Here is an 18,370-nt window from a genome sequence, read left to right as displayed (position 1 = left end):
CCAGGCCAGGCCAGGCCAGGACCCCGCCCAGGCCAGTTCTCCTGCAGGCTTGCTCTGTCACCATCTTGCTCTCCTGGCACACACACCCTCTTTCTCATGCCTGCCCAGCCTCACATTCTCAGCTCCACGGCATGAATGAATGTACAAAGTATTTCTTTCACTGGGCCTTTCACCCGCGGCATATGGCAATTCCCAGACTAGGGATCTAATCGAAGCTACAGCTGCCAGCCTACAGCACAGCTCACAGCAACGCTGGATCCTTAACCCACTGATAGAGGCCAGGGATCAAACCCTCATCCTCATGGATACTAGTTGGATTCTTAACCCACGAAGCCACAACAGAAACCCTTCATGGGGCCTTTGCCTATGCTGTCCCCTTTTGCCGTTACTGCTCCTTCCCCTCCGACACCGTGGCTTTTCGAAGCTCTCCACACAGACATCACCTTCTCAAAGATTTGTTCTCTAGAGCCCCAAGACTGGGCTCCCAGGCTCCCTACGGTCCCTCCTCTGTGCACCCATCCTACCGTGTTATGTGTCATAGTTCCCCCATGGCTTTTCCCAGACTGCGTGAGTCCTCAGGGGCTGGGATTCTGCTGTCTGGTTCAGGCTGGAATCCCCAACACCTGGGACAGAGCCGGATGGAGCATAAGCACGAGATAAATATTTGCTAAATAGATGAGCAAATGGGTTTCAATAGCCATGAAAGGAACAAAAAGGATTTCTGGGAACGTTTCCATGTCCCAGAACATTCAATTAACCAGAATGTCCCCCTCACTGAGCATTCTGGCCATGCGGGATTTGTTGTGCAAGCACAATCATGAATGACACATCTGGATGGAACTGGGACACTGTCCTCGCTTGTCTCCACTGCTGACCTGGGAAGGAGTGCTTGGTGGTATTTTTCCATAGGCTAGAGAAGCTAAGTGAATTGCCCAAGGCTGCCCAGCAAGCTGGTGGCAAAGGATGGGAACTCAGGGCTCCTGCCTCTGCCTCCCTGCCCAGCACCCCCCTTTCCACTGCCCCAGCCCTATAGTGAGTCAAAAAGGAAGTGGTGTGGAGTTCCCTGGTGTCTCAGGGGGTTAAGGATCTGGCATTGTCACTGCTGTGGCTCTGGTTACAGCTATGGTGCAGGTTCTCTTCCTGGCCAGGGAACTTCTATATGCTGCAGGTGTGACCAAAAGAGGGGAAAAAAGGAAGTGGTCAGAAGGGAAAGTGGACTTCCCAAGTCCAGATACCACCTTTGCAAAGGCACGAGGAATGGAGAATGTGCAGAAAGCAGCTAGTCATTATTTCCTGTACCATCAAACCAATCAGGAACAGGCTCTCATCTGAGAGAGGCTGGATCATATTTTTTTTTGTTTTTTGTTTTTTGTTTTTTTTTTTTATCTTTTTGTCTTTTTGTTGTTGTTGCTATTTCTTGGGCCGCTCCCGCGGCATATGGAGGTTCCCAGGCTAGGGGTTGAATCGGAGCTGTAGTCACCGGCCTACGCCAGAGCCACAGCAACGCGGGATCCGAGCCACGTCTGCAACCTACACCACAGCTCACGGCAACGCCGGATCGTTAACCCACTGAGCAAGGGCAGGGACCGAACCCGCAACCTCATGGTTCCTAGTCGGATTCGTTAACCACTGTGCCACGACGGGAACTCCTGGATCATATTTTGATTATGAATGAGAGTGATAGAGTCGGTCTTACCTGTTCACATACCACTCTGGCCCCTCCCTGGTTAGTAGAACCGGCATTTTGAAGGGGGCTGGGATGGACTGAGCAATCTGCCCACCACATCCCAGTGTCCTCAACTCACTTTTTTTGTTTGTTTGTTTAAGGGCTGCACCTGTGGCATGTGGCAATTCCTGGGCTAGGAGTCAAATCTGAGCTGCATCTGCCAGCCACAGCATAGCAGGATCCAAGTTAAGGGTTAAAGATTCGGCATTGCCATGAGCTATGGTGTCATTCCCAGGCTGGGGGATCAAATCAGAGCTACAGCTGCTGCCTAAACCACACCACAGCAACGCTGGATCCAAGCTGCACCTTCAATATATGCCTCGGCTTGCCACAACACCAGATCCTTAACCCACTGAGCAAAGCCAGGGATCGAACCCACATCTTCTCGGATACTAGTTGGTTCCTACAGAAACCAACAGAAACTCCTATCTCATAGGATTTTGAAAGACCAATCTAAAGCATTCTAACAGATTTTCAAAGACCTCACTGACCCAAATTAGACAAATATGCTATATTATACTATATTATCATAAACAACCATAACTACTCTTTATGAGAGGCAGCCCAGTATAGTGCAAATCAAGAGTTCAAACTCCAAACATGGTTGGAGAAGAGAATTACAAATATGAAAAGGGAGAAAAATAGAAAAAAACCCTGTGGTGTTGGACTGGAGTTAGAGATATTGGTGTGAGCTCATAGCTCTATACACCTAAAAGGCCTGGGACACAGGAATGCCCAATGGCAATGAACACACTTTGCAGCCAGATCATGGCTTCTAAGTACCATTCTCCACTGAAAGAAACCAGAGCTCCTTGGAGAAAGGGCTGATTCCAGGGGAAGAACAAGTTGTGCCTGAAACACAAGGTTGGGCCAGAAATTGCTCAAGAATTGATGGAAATCCAGCAAAAGGACACAGACACCAACTCAAAGAGGCTTCTACTAGCCAAACCAAGGGCAAATTGAGCATCAAAATAAATAATGATTATAAGGATTTATATTCTATTACATACAATAGGAAACCAAGAGGTTATACTTTTTTTTTTTTTTTTTAAATAGGGCTGCACCTGTGGAATGTGGCAATTCCCAGGCGAGGAGTCAAATCTGAGCTGCATCTGCCAGCCACAGCCACAGCCACAGCATAGCAGGATCCAAGCCGCATCTGCAACCTACACCACAGCTTGTGGTAATGCCGAATTCTTAATCCACTAAGTAAGGCCAGGGATCAAACCCATATCCTCATGGGTATGAGTTGGGTTTGTAACCTGTGAGCCACAACAGGAACTCCCAAGAGTTTATGCTCTTGATGTAAATAAGTAAATGAATAAATCGAAAGCTAGGAATACTCTTTGCATAGTCTTAAAGTACTTCCCCATAAAGTATTTATTAACCACAAAGGGGGAACAAGCAGCTGTCTGGTAGAGAAACTTGGCAGAGGTCTCCTCACCCACATGGTCAAATTGGGTTAATATGACCAGTGGGGGGATATTTGGACATCATGAGAGCCCTGATGTAATTCACTGAGAAAGGCATTGCACGATATTCCTGCCTGAAACACACAACTCACATAATCACAAGCAAACATCAAACAAACCCAAATTGAGAGACATTCTTCTAAATGCCTTATATCAACTATGATGGCAAAAATAAAAATCACATTAAAAAAAATAAATGCCAGAGTTCCTGTCCTGGCGCAGTGGTTAACGAATCTGACTAGGAACTATGAGGTTGCGGGTTTGAACCCTGGCCTCGCTCCGTGGGTTAATGATCCGGCATTGCTGTGAGCTGTGGGGGTAGGTCGAAGCCGCGGCTTGGATCTGGCATTGCTGTGGCTCTGGTGTGGGCCAGTAGCTACAGTTCCGACTCAACCCCTAGCCTGGGAACCTCCATATGCCAAGGGAACGGCCCGAAAAGGCAAAAAGGCAAAAAAGAGTAAAAATAAAAATAAATAAATAAATGCCTTCGTAAGTGCCCCTATCCCAAAAGTCAACGAAAGACCGAGGAACTTTTCTAGATTGCAGGAAACCAAAGAGATTCGACAACCAGTTGTGACATGTGGTCCGAACTCCATCCTTTCAGAAAGGACATTATAGGGACAGCTGGCAAAACTTGAATAGGCTCTGAGGATCAGGTAGTAGAAACGTCTCATGTGACTATCCTGATTTTGATGGCTGTATCATGGTTGGAGAGAAGCACTTCCTTGTTTATAGGAAACAGACGCTAAATATCCAGCGTCAGCGGTTTCCTCTTAAATGCCTCAGAGGGAAAGTCATGTTGTACTTGCAACTTTTCTGTAAGTTTAAATTCATTTCTCAGCATTCCCCTTGTGCCTCAGCGGTAACGAACCAGACTAGTATGCACGAGGACGCAGGTTTGATCCCTGGCCCCGCACAGTGGGTTAAGGATCCGGTGTTGCTGTGAGCTGTGGAGTAGGTCGTAGAAGCAACTCGGATCCTGCGTTGCTGTGGCTGTGGCATAGGCCGGCAGCCGTAGTTCAGATTGGACCCCTAGCCTGGGAGCTTCCACTGCCACAGGTGTGGCCCTAAAAAGCAGAAAAAAAAAAAAAAAGAAATTGTTTTTAAAGTCAGATGGGGCTATGCTAATCTAGACCAAGTTGCTTAATTCTCTGAGCCTCAGTTTCATCATCTGTATAGTATGGATGAAAGTAATAGTACCTACCTTATGAGGTTGTTTAGAAAATTAACTGAGATAATATTTTCAGACTATTTAACACAACTGGATGGACACACACATATATATATATTCCAAAATTTTGAAAAACTATATAAATTTTTCTTTTTCTTCCTGCAGTTCTCATTCCTTGGGAAAGTGCCAGGATATGGAGTAGGGAGTAAACTCTAGGACTTAGGAGGCCAGGTAGGAGATGGAAATGGAAAAAGTAGGTTGAATGTGACAACCGACACTATGTCTCAAGGTTGGGGACACTGGAGGCCTGGAAAGCACTGTCCCAGGTAAAAGGGGCAGTCACTACCCAGTTCTAGTAGAAGAGTCACTATGCCTGGTATCTCCAGAGGGTTTTTTTTTTTTTCCTAAGAAAACCTAGACATCCAGATTTCTATATTAAATCCTCTGTTTTGTAATATTGACAACTATTTAATATATTATTTTATTTTAAGTGCTGCACCTGCGGCATATGGAAGTTCCCAGGCTAGTGGCCTACACCACAGCCACTGCAACAGGGATCTGAGCCACATCTGTGACCTGTGCTGCAGAATCTTAACGCACTGAGCAAGGCCAGGAACCCACATCCTTATGGATACAAGTCGGATTCTTAACAGGCTGAGTCACAATGGGAACTCGGCAATTATTTCTAATTCTAACTGGATCAATAATTTGTGAGCCAACAGGCTCCAAGTGCCAGCAGCTCCAAGTGTTCTGAAAGCTTGTCCTAAACCCTGAAAACGTGGAGCACCCCTGTGGGGTAACAGATAAAGCACTGTTCACCTTTCTTCTGCTGCTCTGATAGAGCCTCTGAAGAGGCTAGGCTGGACGTGCCAGGACGCATACACTTCCATGTGCAGTGACAGCCTACTCCTCCCCAGCGCACCTGATTGGACAAGAGGGCGAGCATCTGACCAAAACTGGGCCAGTCAGCTCCTTTGATTCAAGAATTTGGAATTGAGAGCTGAGAGACTGAGTCTAATGACTACGCATGCTGAGCCTGAAAGATGGTGCAGAGCCAGGGCCGGCATTCATGCTGCCACAAACCACAGCCAAGTTCAAACTGAGGTTCTGGGAGAGCAGAAATGCCATAGAAAAGCAAAAAAAAAAAAAAAAAAAAAAAAAAAAAAAAAAAAAATAGTGTAGGAGACAAAAACAGTGAAACAGAGATCATCTAACCCTAGCAAAAATAATAGCAATAATAATAGCAACGTCTTCCATAGCACTCTGAACTGGGCTCTGTTTAATCACTTTATGTGTCTTAACATTTAATCCTCACAGCAAACCTATAAAGTAGGTACTTCTGTCCCTATTTTCAGATAGGGAAACTGAGGCACAAAATATTCTGTCCTAGCCTTGAATGTCCATCTGAGTGACCTGCTGTGTCCTTACTGAGACCCCCTGGCCCCACTCACTTGTACCTACCTGGGTGGATTTTTTTAATTATAGTTGATTTATAATGTTCTGTCCATTTCTGCTGTTCAGCAAAGTGACCCAGTCATATATATGTGTGTGTGTATGTGTGTGTATACACATTCTTTTTCTCATATTATCTTCTATCGTGTTCTATCACAAGTGATTGGATACAGCTCCCTGTGCTATACAGCAGGACTTCATTGCTTATCCATTCTAAATAGTTTACATCTACTAACCCTGAACCCCCAGTCCACCCCACTCCCTCCCTCTCTGCCTTGGCAACCACAGGTCTGTTCTCCATGTGAGACTGCTTCTGTTCTGTAGATAGGCTCACCTGTGCCATATTTTAGATTCCACGTATAAATGATGTCATACAGTATTTGTCTTTCTCTTTCTGACTTCACTTAGTATGAGAATTTCTGCAAATGGCATTATTTCTGTCCTCTTTTATGGCTGAGTAGTATTACCTGGGTGGATTTTCATTCCTGTGGCAAGAGGAGGGTGGTGCCCAGTGCCCGTATCTACAGGATGAGGGGGGATTCTGGAGCCAGTGAATGGATCCAAACATCCTGCTCTAGCCTATCTTTTTGTTTGTTTTTGTTTTGTTTTGTTTTGTTTCATTGGCGGGGGAGGGCACCTTCAGCATATTGCTCTACCCTTTCTGTATCTCCCCAAATGGAAAAGATGAAAGGGAAAAGGGAGGTGTCCCAGGCTGAGCCATCAAAGGCAGCTGCAAACACAGTGAGATCTCTGCCCATCAGCCCAGACCCCACCTGCCCTGTGTTCCAGACCCATCTACCCCAGGAAGCCAGCCTCACCCATGCCTCCACTGGGGACAAGAAGGCAGAGGGGTTAGGGCTGTCTGCCGAGCCAAGGGGAGGTTGGATTTCTCCGCTTGGGGCCTGGCCAAGGAGCCAGAAAGGACAGAGAGACAAGGTCTTCACTTTCTGGCATCAGGTTACTGCCCCTACCCAGGGCTGGGGGTGCCAGGCGAAGCTCCCAGACAATGAGAATTGCCAGTCAGCTGACAGCAGACAGGGTCCAAGGCCTATTCTAGAGGTGGCCATAAGGATGGAGAGGATGTGGCACTCACTGGCTGCTGAGGAGGAGGAGCAGAAGGGGAACTCAGGAGACCCAGTGAGCTTCCAGCCTTGCCAGGCAGACCAGTCTGGGAACCAGGGGCCAGACAGAAGGTCTCCAGAAGAGAAAGGCCTGGGCCTGGGGAAAGGGAGGCACAGCAGCTGCCAGCCTGACTCTGCAGTGACACGCCAGAGGGACCTTAGCCCCAGCCAACAGGAGAGCCTGGCTGTGGCTGCTGCCTGGCACCAACCCCAGAAACCTTCAGCAGCCCCCAGTTTCGCCGCCCAGGGCTGGGAGGTTCCATAAGCGCCCTGGTCTCCCAGATGAAAGACGCTTTCTAAGAGTCATAAAACCGTCCCCACTTGGAACAATGGGCCCTTATCCCGCTGTGTCCTTCACATAAACTCCCATTAGCAACACACCAGAAGCTACAGGCAGCAGTTTTATAGACTGGATTTTTGGACCAGCCCCAGCGTTCATTAACAACTACTCCCTCGCCCTCCGTGCAGCCTGCACAAACGACTCCCATTTACGGAGGCCCACTGTGTGCTCGGCTTCTTGGAATCCTGTAAGGAAGGCGGCTCTGTGAAACAGTACCAAACCCAGAGAGGTTAAGTGACTTACCCAGGGTCACACAGTGGAAGCATGGAGGAGTCAGGATTTTTTTTTTTTCTTTTGTCCTTTTTTTTTCAGTGAGAGTTGCAATAAACTAGTTTATTTCCGTTTCTCCCTTTTTTTTTTTTCCTCTTTCTTTTTTTTTTTTTTTCAAATTTTATAAGGAAGTTCCCAGGCTAGGGGTTGAATCGGAGCTGTCGCTGCTGGTCTACACCACAGCTCACAGCAACACCAGATCCTTAACCCAGGCAATGAACCCGAACCCTCGAGGATACTCATCAGATTTGTTTCCGTTGAGCCACAGTGGAAATGCCTCTTCTTTTTTTCTTTTCTTTTTTGCCACACCCAAAGCATGTGGAAGTTCCCGGGCAAGGGATCAAACCTATGCCATAGCAGCGACCTGAGCCACTGCGGTGGAAACACAGGGGCCTTAACCAGCGAAGCTATCAGAGAACTCCCAGGAGCTGGGATTTGAATCCAAAATCTGCTCCTTCCAGTACACTCTATGGGCTTTGGTTAAGATCACCCAAGTCCTGCCCCATGGAACCCAAGAGATGAAGGCACAGTTTTCCTAGGTTTTCTCCTGGAAATAGGCATCTTCTGAGACCCCAGAGCCTTTACCAGGAGGGTCCTGTTCACCTACCCAATATGTCAGCAGAGACACGGAAGGCCGGGGGTCCCAACACCTCACAGAGGGACCCAAGCCCCTGCCCTCGGATGAAATCGAGTCCCTCACCATATCTCTGTTTCACTCTCACAACCCCCCCCCATTCCTCCCTAATGGCCACCAATGATAATGCTAGCCCCCCTTTACTGAGCAGTGAACCCCTCTTTACTGAGACACAGGCAGGCCCTGTGCTCTTCACTCCTGACCCCGTTTACTCTTGTAAGACCTCTGTAGAATGGCTACTTTCAAGAGCTCCCTTATTTCACATGAGACACTTAGGCACAGAGAGATAGGTAAGCTCCCCGAGGTGACACAGCAAGAAAGCAATGGATTCCAGGTCTAACTCTACCTACCACACTTCCCAAAACTTCACAATGTGGGGTTCAGCAGACACTCCATCTCCACCCCCCCAATCACACAGTCCTGGCTCACCACTCTGGGTGTCACCCTAGATAGGTGGGAAATGACAATAGCAGTCACTTTTTTTTTTTTTGGCTTTTTAGGGCCATATTCGCAGCATCTGGAGGTTCCCAGGCTAGGGGTCGAATTGGAGCTACGGCTGCCAGCTTACACCACAGCCACAGCAACTCGGAATCCACACTGTGTCTGCAACCTACACCAGAGTTCATGGCAACGCCAGATCCTTAACCCACTGAGCAAGGCCAGGGATCGAACCTGAATCCTCACCATTCCTTGTCAGATTCATTTCCACTGCACCATGACGGGAACGCCAGAAGTCACTCTTTGTTGAGTAACTTCTAAATCGCTTCATCGTCTCCTGTCTACACGACAAACCTCAATGCTGACATTGCAATTCCCATTCTGCAGATGAGGAAACTGAGGTTCAGAAAAGGGAAACGTCTTATTCACAGTCACAGAGAGCAAGTAAGTAGGGGTGCCAGGGTTTGAGCTCACTTCTGTGGGTTCCAGAACCCTTGCTTCTTACAGGCAAGCCAGCACGAGTTAAACCAGATCCTCCCAAGAGAGTCTTGGTGGGTGTTGTGCTGCACCCCACAGGCCTGCAAGCCCTGCACGAGCCCAGCCTCAAGACCAAAGAAGAGCCTGGGGTCAGTGACAGAGGCATCAATGGCGTAGTGGATGGGGGGTCTCACGTGTCTGAAGCAAGATCCTAAAGCCACACCCTACCATGTGCAGCAGATGGTGGGCTTCCACGGGGTGGGGGTGGGGGGGGAAACAGGTTATGGGTTACAGGGGAATTGACATCAGGTTGCCTCATTGGTGACCAGGGAAACCAGCAGAGAAGCAGGCCCCTTACCGCCCCTTTCATAAGCTGTGGTGATGTTCTGATCTAAAGATTAGCACATTCACTAGCTGGGCCAGGGGGCAAGTATGCAGACAGGCTCTAAGATTAAGAGGAAAGGTCAGAAGGGTGTAGGTGAAGCAGGGTCTGGTCGAGCTTCGGATGTACAGAGAGCAAGAGAATAGCCATCTTGGGTCATCTGATCATACAGCGTGCATTCAACTAATAACTCCTCAGTTAGGGGCTAGAAAGTTCCCTGACACTGTTCCAGGAGATGGGGAGAACAGCACTGAACAAGACCACCCTCCTCGGCCCCTATCGGCCCCACGGGGACCATCAGAGATGCCCTGACCACTCTTGGCTGCTCCCCCTAGAGCTTCATCCTTAGCCTCCCCGCTGCTGAGCCCCCAGGGCAGGGGCTCAGTCCCACCTCTGCTGCCTTTGGCTGCCCTGCTACCCCCTCAGCTTTGGGAACTTTCTAGATAACCTGCCCCAGGCCTGCAACGGACAGTCTACTGCCAATCCTGGTCTCCTGGCTGATTTCCCCCTAAGACATGCCGTATCCATCTCCTCACTGGACCAACCAGTCAGGCAGCTGCGTCAGCTGGGGCTCCCCCCAAGATGCCCTTGGACCCACACACCCCGCCACCAGATGGCACGGCCAGCACCCATGGCCTCTTTGTTGAGATGATTAGCTCACAGCTGCCCCACCCTGAGAAGCTGGCTTAGGGCCTGCCTTTGGTCACCATCTCCCTCTCACCTGCTGTGGCTGCCAAGGAAAGCCAGCCCGGCCAGCACGACTCATGGGCACGCACAGTGGGGGGGCCCTGTTTCAGGTGATCTTAGTCGTCTTCGTCTTCCTCACATTCACGTTCACGACCATCCATCATTATCATCACAAAAACACTTACTGAGCACTTGGGACAGAGCAGACCAGCCCTTTTTTTTTTTTTTTTTTTTTTTTTTTGGCATTTTGGTCTTTTTAGGGCTGCACCAGAGACATATGGAGGTTCCCAGGCTAGGGGTCCGATTGGAGTTGCAGCTGCTGGCCTGTGGCTACTAGTCAGATGCGTTGCCATGGAGCCACGACGGAACTCCTTGGCCAGCTCTGTACTTACATCATCCCGTCAACTTTTCACAATAACACCAGGTGGTTAAGTATGGTTATCATCATGCAGCAGATAAGAGAACTGATAAACAGATAAGGCCACAGCACCCCAGGTACTGTCTAAATTGCACTGTATTGTCTAAATTGTCATCCTCGCTCCCGCATGATCTCCCTCAGGGCAAGGTGTGTCTGTTTTGCCCAGAGTCATATTTTCAGAAGGCAGTGTCTGGCACAGAACAGATTTTCAATAAGCTGACTTTGGAGGGATGGACAGATCGATGGACGGGTGGACAAATGGATGGAAGGATGGGTGGGTGGATGGATGGATGGATGGATGAATACAACGAAAAACAAGAGAAAAAGAACTAAAGGGCAATAAATCCCCCCATCCCAGCCACTCACCCTTTCAGTGAAGCAGGAGTAAGCTGGATGTGGTTTCTCTGCTAATTGGAAAATCCCCTAGCCAGGATTTCAGGAAATGTGGAGAAGGGTCTGGTGATCTCTAGGGGAAGGAAAAAAGAAATGCCTTCTGGGTAAGGAGCTTGGAGATAGCAGCCTGTAGCTTTATTAGGCATGTTCCCTCTTTCCAGAAACTACTACTTTGCTGGAGAAGTTCATCTGCTCCATCCCCAAAGGCATGTCTTTGGAGTTCCCATCGCAGCTCAGTGGGAACAAATCCGACTGGTATTCATGAGGATGTGGGTTCAATCCCTGGCCCCACCCAGTGGGTTAAGGATCCTGCATCGCCATGAGTTGTGGTGTAGGTCAGACACAGATCGGATCCTGCATGGCTTTGCCTGTGGCATAGGCCGGCAGATGCAGCTCCCATTGGACCCCTAGCCTGGGAACCCTAGCCTGGGAACCTCCACATGCCACAGGTGTGGCCCTAAAAAGCAAAAAAAAAAAAAAAAAAAAAGCATGTCTCTGAATCAGGGCCATAAATCTGCCATCTGCAGTGAGCTCCTTGCCCTGTGGCTCCAGGGCTAGGCAGAGGAACAGATCTGTCCCAGGAACAGAGCTGTCCCAGACCCTGGGGTTTGGTCAAAGTCAGCCCCCATCCACCCCCTGGGGGCTCTATTGGAATTCTGGAGCAACCACCAAATGCCTTGAGCTCTAGTCGGCTTGTTCTCTAGTTAACTGGGAAGACCTCACCCTGACACATAAATCCTAATGTCTTTTGAATTTTGATTGGTCCTTTGAGCCAGCACACCAGACATGAGGGTGAGATCAGTGTGAAGCAGGCTGCCCCCTCCCCACTATGCACTGGATGGAGCCCAGGACCCCCAGTTTCCCATAAGCGAAAACAAGATTCAAGTGTGAAGAAACCCAGGGTCCCAGGAGAGCAGGCACTGAGGCATATGGCCCAGTTTTGGAGTTTCCAGAGCTACTTTAAGAAAGAGGAAGAGAGGAGTTCCTATTATGGCTCAGCGGTTAATGAATCTGACTAGTATCTATGAGGATACAGGTTTGATCCCTGGCTTTGCTCAGTGGGTTAAGGATCCAGCGTTGCTGTGAGCTGTGGTGTAGGTCGTAGATGTGGCTCATTTCTGGCATTGCTGTTGTTTGACTGTGGTTGTGGCTGTGGCATAGGCCAGTGGCTACAACTCTGATTCGACCCCTAGCCTGGGAACCTCCATATGCCATGGATGTGGCCCTAAAAAGAAAAAAGAAAGAGGAAGAGGGAGCTCCCTGTAGACATTAAGGATCTGGTGTCACTGCTGTGACTCAGGTCCAATCCCTCCCCTGGGCACTTTTGCATTCCTCAGGCGCAGCCAAAAATAAAAATAAATAAATAAACAGAAAAAAGAGGAGACTAGAACTAAGGCCATATCATCTGTATCATTATCCTCATCACACCTGAAACATCTGCTCATCAGCATGCAATGTGGCATTGAGATCCCAGAAAGCGCCCTGAGGCATCCTCTTATCCTGGAGTGGCAAGGGCTTGGATGGCACTGGTGCCCGGGCCATGCCCTCCCTTTGAGCATTTACTATTCACCAGGCCAAGTGCTCTGCCTGGGAGAACGCCTACGGCCCCAGAAGTTCGGTACTGTGATCTCCCTATTCGGATGCCGTAACTCAGACCAAGTGACCCACCCAAGTTCACACCATCAGGAAGGATGAACTGGGATTTGCACCCAAGCCTGACTTCACAGTCTGTACTTTTTCCACGAACAACCAGGTCCAAAGGGCCTCAGGCAGCCTCTGCCCTGCAGTCAGGCAAACCATTGGCATCCTGGGTTTATTTCAAACATTGGCCAGACAGAATAGGAGTGGAGTTTGGGGAGGGTTTTTTTGGCGGGTTTTTTGGCCACACCCACAGCATGCAAAAGTTCCCTGGCCAGGGATCGGACCCTAGCCATAGCAGTGACAGTGTTGAATCCTTAACACCTGGGCTGCCCAGGGAACTGCTAGGAGCGAGTTTTAAAGGAGATCACTCCCATCTTCGCCAGTTGCTTTGTATCAGAAGCAAACAGGAGTCTCCCCAGCATTCCTAGGCTCCCTGGGCCAAGTGGGAGGAGCCAGAGCCAGTGGGGAGCTCAGAGGACATTGCAGGGCCATCCATTCAAGCATTTCAAAGATTTTCAGAGCTGGCAGGGTCCTTGGGGATAATCCAAGCCTTTCACAGAGGGGGAAACTGAGGCCCAGGGAGGACAAAGGATTTGCTCAAGGTGCACAGGCATGAAGAATGGAATGGGAGCTGTGATGGCCTCCTGGCTCCCAGGCCAGGGTCCCCTCCCCCACCCCAGCTGATCTCAAACAAGCCATGGCATTGGAACCCCTCTTATCAGATGGAATGAATGGTTATCAGATCTCATTAGGATATTGCTCAGGAGGAGAAGCAGGGGACAGAGAAAGATGGCAGGGAGGGGGTGGGCAGAAGTGCAGGTGAGCCCCACAGCCTCTTTCCCTCCCCTTCCTGGGGCCAAAGACAACTCCGCAGTGGCCGAGATGGGCCACGCTGGGCCAGGAGGAGGGATCAGGGTTAGCTGCTGAGCAGGTCCCAGAATGGCTCGGGGGCGGGGGGGGGCCTCCTGCTTTCCTGATCCCCTTGGAACAAGGAGCGCCTCTGTCCCTAGACAAGGAAGGATGGGGGAGGGGAGGTCCCGATCCCTCTGTTGAAGGGCCCGGTGGGAGGGGCCTGAGCCGGAAGCTAGGGACTCAGTTCTTAGCAGCAGCACCCCCACCTGCCCCGGACCTACAGTCTGACCCCCGTGAGCCCAAAGGGTCAGTGTCTCCAAACACAGGGCTCCGGGCCTGGGTACCTGGGAGATCCCCCTCCCCAGGGAGCTGTCTCTCATCCTAATGAGGGGTGTTCGCTTCTGGGACACAGACTGGGTTCAACCTTGCTGCCCCACCTGCGAGTCCTGTGACCTTGAACACGAGTTTCTTCACTTCCCTGAGTCTCAGCTCCCCTGCTATGGAAACAGGCTTGCATTCCTCCATCCCGAGAGGGTTGCAGGGATCAAATGTCAAGACTGCCCCAGGCACAGAGGGTTCTGGAGACGCTGCTTGGGTAATTTCATCTCTTCATACTCATTCGCAGCCTGCATATGTGTCAAGGTTTTTAAGGCATTCTCAGCTGTGGCTCTAATCCACTGCCCTCGGTGAGATCACAGGAAAGAAATTGTCATCTCCTGCACCCAGATCAGGTGATCCAGGCCCCCAGAGGCTGGGTTGCTTGCCCAAGGTCCTGTGGTGTTTGGAGGCAGAACACAACCAGAATCCATGGTTTTCAAGTCCCACACAGCCCGGCCAAGTAGGCAAGGCTTGAAATCTGGGGCCACCCAAGCCGGACTCTGGCCCTGGCTGCGCCATGAACCCAGCAGGCAACTTTGGATGATGTGCGCTTTTGACTTTCTGCAGATGATGGCAGTGCCCCCAGCTAGCTGTGTGACCCTGGGCAAATGATGTCACCTCTCTGAGCCTCAGCTTCCTCATCCGTGAAATGGGAATTTTCAGAAGGACTGAACAAACTCTGGTGTGTGGGCTGCCTGGCACAGAGCTCAGCATATAGTCAGTGCCCAGTAAATGGAGATGGAGGAACAGTGGCAGGCGCCGTTGTCAATATCGCTGTTAGTGTTGTCACTATTACCAGGAAGAGAGGACAGAACGGAATCACCCTGGGGACCTCTTTTTTTTTCCTTTTTTAGGGCCACATCCACAGCATATGGAGATTCCCAGGCTAGGGGTCGAATCGGACCTGCAGCTGCCGGCCTACACCATGGCCACAGCAATGCCAGATCCAAGCCACTTCTTTGACCTATACCACAGCTCACCACAACGCCGGATCCTTAACCCACTGAGTGAGGCCAGGGATGAAATGAACTCACATCCTCACAGAGACTACGTCAGGTCCTTAACCTACTGAGTCACAACAGGAACTCCCTGGGTACCTCTTGCCCACGTATCATCCTGCGGAGGGAGCCCAGGAAAGAGCCCAGGGGTTCTTCTCAGCCTCTGGGTGGTGGGAATGTGAATGAGGCTAGACCAGTCACCCCCTGAAGACTCCAAAATCCCAGTAACTGAGGACACCCAACTGGGAGGGCTGGTGGCATTATTCCCAGAGGAGCTGAGCCCTTGAGAGGATGGAAGAGAGGCCCCTGAATGAACCTCAGGGGACCCTGAGGAGGCAGCCTCACTCAGACATCTCTGTCCCAGAGGTCCCAGGAGCCTCTGGAGGAAATGCCACAGGGAGGAGGGGCCGGCCTGGTGCAGCGAACACTGTTAGGAGCCAAGAGGGAGGGTCTGACCCTCTGCCATCTCTTAGCTGTGTGACCTCAAGTAAGTTCCCTCACCTCTCTGAGCCATGGCCCTCCCCCTGGGAGGTCAACCAGAGGGACACACAATGGCCCAAGGTCCCCCTGACAACCTCAGCCTCACCAGGCCCAGCAGGACCCCCCCGAGCCCTGGAAGCCTCATCATTCTGGCCCTGCAACAGCAACCAAGCGACAGAACTCAGGGCTCCACTGGGCTCTAGACCCAGGCTTGCCCAGCTTCAAATCTCAGGTCCCCTTTCTTCAAGCTGTGACATCTCGAGTAAGTTACTTAACCTCTCTGTGCCTGCTTCCTCAGCTATAGACAAGAACGATAATAATAAAACTTACCTCATGGGGTGCTGGGAGGATTCAGTGGGTTCATACATGTCACATACTAGCTTAGCAAAGCGCCTGGCACAAGGCAAGTGCCCAGCAAGCATGATACCATCCTTCGCCAGACGCTGGCCCCACAAACGAAACTGCTGCCTCCGCAAGCAGTGAGCTCTCCGTCACCGGAGATACTCAAGTCGGGGCTAAATGGCCACCTGTCTGAGACTCACAGCCAGAACAACCGGGGTGACCTTTAAAACGCTTCCAACTCTGAGCCCATGACATCACACCCATGAAACCGTGCGCAGTGTGTTTCTTCTAACGCGGCCAGGATAGGAGGAGGTAAGAGAGGGCTGCCAGGATGGGCTGGGGGCAGAAACAGAGGGGCAGGCGCTAAGGGGCAGGGAAGGAGCACAGGGGGGGAGGGGGTGGGGGGAGCAGCTAGCCCCTCTGGCCTCTGACTCACAGAATGACCTAGAGTTAGTCCCTCTCCCTGGGGCCTCAGTTTTCCCAGCAGTAAAATGATGCCACTGAGCTGGGTGTCCTCTGAGGCCGTATCCAGCTGCAGCTATCAAACTCTGTGACCTTAGAAGGGAGGCGGGCAAAGTTCCCACTGCCACACACCCCTGCCCGGCTCCCTCTGCCTTCCTCACCCCCGCCTTGCCCCGACCTGCTCCGTGAGGGTCAAGGTCATGATCCCCGAGGCTCCCAGCCGAGTTCTCCCGAGTGCCACACAAGGCATTCCGAGCCCCACCACCACCTGGGACAGAGCAGGGTGTCCCCAGGCCCAGAGCCCAAGGGTGTTGACGACAACGAGACCCAGACACACACCCAGAGACCGCCAAAGTGTCCTCCTCCAGCCCAGCAAAGGACAGAGATGGCGAAACACCAAAAGCCTGACCTGGATTCTGTGCCGTCCAACTCCAACCGAGGAAGAAGGGAGCACGGGTGATGCGGGCAGGCCCCCACGGCAGGGAAGGGTCTCGTCTGTCGCAGCGGCTGGCAGAATGGGCAGGAGCCCAGGGGGTCACATCCACTGGCTCCCCTCGCTGGGCGTGCAGTGGGCCCAGGGGTGAGTCACTCACCTGCCAGACCTGCCAGGCGGGCGGGCAGGAGGATGGGAGGAGGCTCCTGGCAGCCCACAAGGAAGGGCTGGACCGAGTCAAGCCAGGCAGGCAGGGCTGGGCCAGGAAGTTGTTTGGGTGAGGAAGGGAGGAGGGGTGTGAACCGGGGAGGGGGGGCTCTAAAAGGGGGCTCGGAGCAGAAGGACTGAGTCGCGACAGCTACCTGCTGGCCCAGGAAAGGGCACAGGGCCTGGGCACAGGGCAGGGTGGGAGGTTCATCCACGAACCAGGAGCCTTGTGACCAGAGAAGGTGGAAAAAAACAACAACAACAACAACCACGACTCTGAAGTTGGAAGCTTTCAGGTTTGCATCCTTGCCCTTTCCGGCTGTGTGGCCTTGTCCCTCCAAGCCTCAGTTTCCCTCTTGTTTAACAGGAGTCATTATTAGAGTACCGACATGATGGGGCTCTTATAAGAATTCAATGAGACTGTGTAGGGATAGGGCGCTGGAATCCCGGTTGCTAGGAGACAGACAATAGGTGGCTCTGATTACAAGGATGCCTTTTTGGGACAGCGGGATGGTACACTGAGGGCTGGCCCTATTGGCATTCTCATTGCTGGTGTTAATCACCCCCACATGTTCGCCAAACATCTGCTGAGCTCATTAAAAGCATGAGGATCTGGACACCAGGAAAAGAAGTCATTTAACCTCAAACACTTACTCTGCCCGAATCACGTGTTCCTGAGATCCCAGGATGAGGTCTCAAAGGAGATCAGCCTCAGCCCTTTAAAGGCTCATTGACAGAGAGTTCCCTGGTGGTCTAGTGTTTAGGACTTGGCACTCTCACCACTACGACCGGGGTTCAATCCCTGGTCTGGGAACTGAGATGCCCCGTCAAACCACTGCACACTGCAGCCCAGACAAAACAATGCTCACAGACAGCCTGAACTTCACACCAAACCTGACCCGACGCTGCTCCACCTTCTGTTATGAGACAGAGGCAATGGAGCCTCGAGGTCTTAGATTGGGGCTCAGCAAACTACCTTGAGCCAAAGCTGGCCCTGCATCTGTTTTTGTAAATAAAGTTTTATTGAAACTTGGGCATGCTCATTTGCTTATTGTCCTTGGCTGCTCTGGAGAGACAAAGGCAAAATTGAGTAATGGCAGACACCAGAGGGTCTGTAAGACCAACAGCATTGGCTGTCTGGCCTTACCGGGAAAGTTCATTGACACCTGCCCCAGCGGATGATGATAAGCCTGGGTTTTGGCTTCTGCATGTTTATCCACTAAAAATCTCTTCATGAATAGCTTCATATAAGCCTCACAAAAAGTCTCCCCCTTTTACAGAGAAGGAAGGTCAGGCTTTTGAGAGATCAGTAACTTGCCCAAGATCACAGAGGGCCGTGGATGGGTTTTGTTTTTGTTTTACTGTCCCGCTGTTGGGGAGATGGCCCAGATCATCAGTGTCAGAAAATGAGACACATGGACAAGGGGAGATCTTGACAAGACTCTTTACTTCTACAGGGGGGCGTGGGTGCTCAAAAAGCACGCAAAAAAGAAAAGACCCTCCCGATGTATCCCTAACACAGGTGATGTACCTGTCCCCTTCCCATGCGTCAGGTCAGGGCACACCTTCTTCCCAGTTGGCTAATTGAAACAAACT

The 18,370-nt window shown here is 51.0% G+C and overlaps 1 protein-coding gene across 12 annotated transcripts in view; it reads right to left on the bottom strand.

Moving 5' to 3' along the window:
* The window catches only part of ARHGEF10L (Rho guanine nucleotide exchange factor 10 like), a 165,342-nt gene extending 148,617 nt beyond the window's left edge, over positions 1-16,725 (bottom strand). For 6 of the 12 annotated variants that reach the window (XM_084963031.1, XM_084963044.1, XM_084963015.1 and 3 more), the window contains exon 1: positions 16,544-16,725. The gene's annotated coding sequence lies outside the window, so the exon portion shown is untranslated. Of the gene's footprint in view, positions 1-10,954; positions 11,055-15,660; positions 15,915-16,543 lie in introns of those variants that run through there. The other 6 variants (XM_084963035.1, XM_084963050.1, XM_084963055.1 and 3 more) reach the window with 5 other exon arrangements.
* Positions 16,726-18,370: the final 1,645 nt, after the last annotated feature.

Source organism: Sus scrofa, chromosome 6, assembly GCF_054392235.1.
Source record: "Sus scrofa isolate SSC_HxYL_T2T_F1_AM1 chromosome 6, Sscrofa_HxYL_maternal_Yorkshire_Landrace_v2.0, whole genome shotgun sequence".
In the NCBI taxonomy this organism is placed as follows: domain Eukaryota; kingdom Metazoa; phylum Chordata; class Mammalia; order Artiodactyla; family Suidae; genus Sus; species Sus scrofa.
This window is presented reverse-complemented; position numbering and strand designations above follow the sequence as displayed.